The following is a 2387-nucleotide window of genomic DNA, read 5'->3' as shown; positions in this document are numbered from 1 at the left end:
TACCAGTCCAATGGGGAATCCACCAAAGTCCCTGCCAAAGATAAGTGTCCAATCTACAAGTCTGCGCATAGTCATTGTGACCTCTTTTTCAAAGAGAATATGTCTAAATCATCGCAATGACTTATATATCCCTCTTAAATGTGAAAGTCTTCATAAGGGTCTTGCCAACGTACTAGGTATGAGCCTTCATTTTGACCTCATACATCCCCTTCATAAATACCAAGTGTAAACAGTCTAAATAGAAACAGAACAGAGTAGTTGTGACATGAATCAAGGACACCAGTGTTGTCTTTTTAAGGCCTTATCAGTCACTCTCCCACATAAGAGGTCTCAGGAGTGTTTGCTACCACAATGTCCTTGGCAGACATTTATCCTGGTCTAAGTAGTTGTTTGTCAAACATTCCAGGTGTCAAGGTCCTCACGAGGCCAACTCTGCAGTGGAGCAGAGATCCTCAAAAAGCACGGCCTGTCCATGCATTCCCAAAGGGATGTCAGAAAAGGGCATCAAAGTGGACTCTGCCAACACAACTCTGTTTGTGTTGGCACGCACTTCCCTTTGCCATGGCACACACACACACACCCATAGTTCACCTCTTCCGCTGTCTTTCCGGGGGATCAAGGTGAATCGTCTGTCAAAGCCTCATGAACTGTTATTGGTAAGAAATATAACATATACCTTTACCTACACCTGGCACGTTGATTGTCGATGTATAAAGGTGTTACTTAAGTATATATCTTTCTTCTGTGATGAGCATTGCACACAGTAGTCTACAAACATTACTAGCGCAGGAAGTATTTCAAATTATTCAAGAACAAAGTCAAGATATAAATGACGGATGACGTATGCGGCATAAAAATAGACCAACATAACAATGGTGATGTATAACACTGTCGGTGTCCATGCTTGCCGCAATACAAACAAGCCGGATGTTGGAAAGCGGGCTGGTTCATTGTCGTCTGTTTTTCAGTAGCTGTTTTAAAAAAGTCATTTTCTCTCTTCCCGTTGGGGTGACTTCAGACAAAGGCAGTGCATGCCAGGGCGCATTGTTTGCCAGTCTTTCCCTGGAAGAGAAGCTGTCAGCCTGATTGTCTTATCACCTGGCAGAGGGCTGCATCCAGCTCAGTGGGAGAGAATAGCTTTGGATACTGTTAAGTGTTGGTGCTGGGAGCGGGGTGAGGTTGGTGTTGTGTTAGATCTCCAGGCCCGCTCGGAGCAACATGACCTCATGAGCCCCCTCAGATATTGACAGATGCCAGGTTTTGTGCCGGATCTCTTTGGGTGTTTCCCACCGGATCGGCTGTTGCTTGTAGATAAGGGGGGGGGGGGTTAAAAGAAACAAGGATGGGTGTTTCAGCACCGTTGTCTACCTGCCAATCCTTATGATATCTCTTTCTCCCTCATTCTCCCCGTTCTCTCGGTTATCCAACATCTGTCTCTCCACAGTGTTGTTTGCAAAGCATCGATTTTCTTCTACCATTCAGAAGTAGGTACTTGCAGAAGGGCTGCTATGCACTCGCAGCCACGTGTGACCGAAAGTCTCTCAGATGATGTGATTCATGAGGCGGAGTGTCTTCCGAGCTATCTTTTCAGACGCAGTCCAGAGACTCCCTGCTGAAGGGCCCTCTAGCCATAGGTTGCTTGCACCCCTGGCTCTACTCTAGTGTGTCTCCACGGCCACCGAGGGGCCACTCCTCGCCCTCCGCTGACGTCTGGAGTGACATGCAGCTGGCCGGGACACCATCTGGTCATCACACTCGTGTCAGAGCCGCTCTACGGGCGTTTAGATGATAGGAAATACCGATGGAAAGGAAGAGAGAAAAGTAGAAAGAAAAGTAGAAATAAACTAGCTCCCAACTGAAAGGTTCTTGGTTCAATGTCCAATGTCCACAGCCTGGCAGACTAAAGCCTGACCTGTAGTCGTCCATGAGAAAGATGACCCAACCTAGCCCCTGTCTGCTTATTACATTGTGATTCTGAATTCACTGTAAGTCACTTTGAATACAAATGTCTGCTTAATGACTTGAAATGATGCTCTTCCCTTTCATTAATAAAACTGTCCTTCTCTTCCTATCTCTTTTTATCACTCTCTCTCTCTCTCTCTCTCTCTCTCTCTCTCTCTCTCTCTCTCTCTCTCTCTCTCTCTCTCTCTCTCTCTCTCTCTCTCTCTCTCTCTCTTTCTCTCTCTCAATTTCTAGCTCTCTCTCTCCCTATCATTTCTTATCTTGCACGCTCTCTCTCTCCGTCTCTCTTAGCCTCACATACCTCTCACTCTTATTTTCTGACCCTCTCTCGCTCCTCCTTCCAACCCCTTTCCCTCCCGCTCCCCCTCCCTTCCTCTCTCTCTCTCTCTCCCTCTCTAAGGTAAGCAAAGAGTAATTGATTCACA

Source organism: Gadus macrocephalus, chromosome 21, assembly GCF_031168955.1.
Source record: "Gadus macrocephalus chromosome 21, ASM3116895v1".
In the NCBI taxonomy this organism is placed as follows: Eukaryota; Metazoa; Chordata; class Actinopteri; order Gadiformes; family Gadidae; genus Gadus; species Gadus macrocephalus.
Note: the sequence above shows the minus strand (reverse complement) of the source record.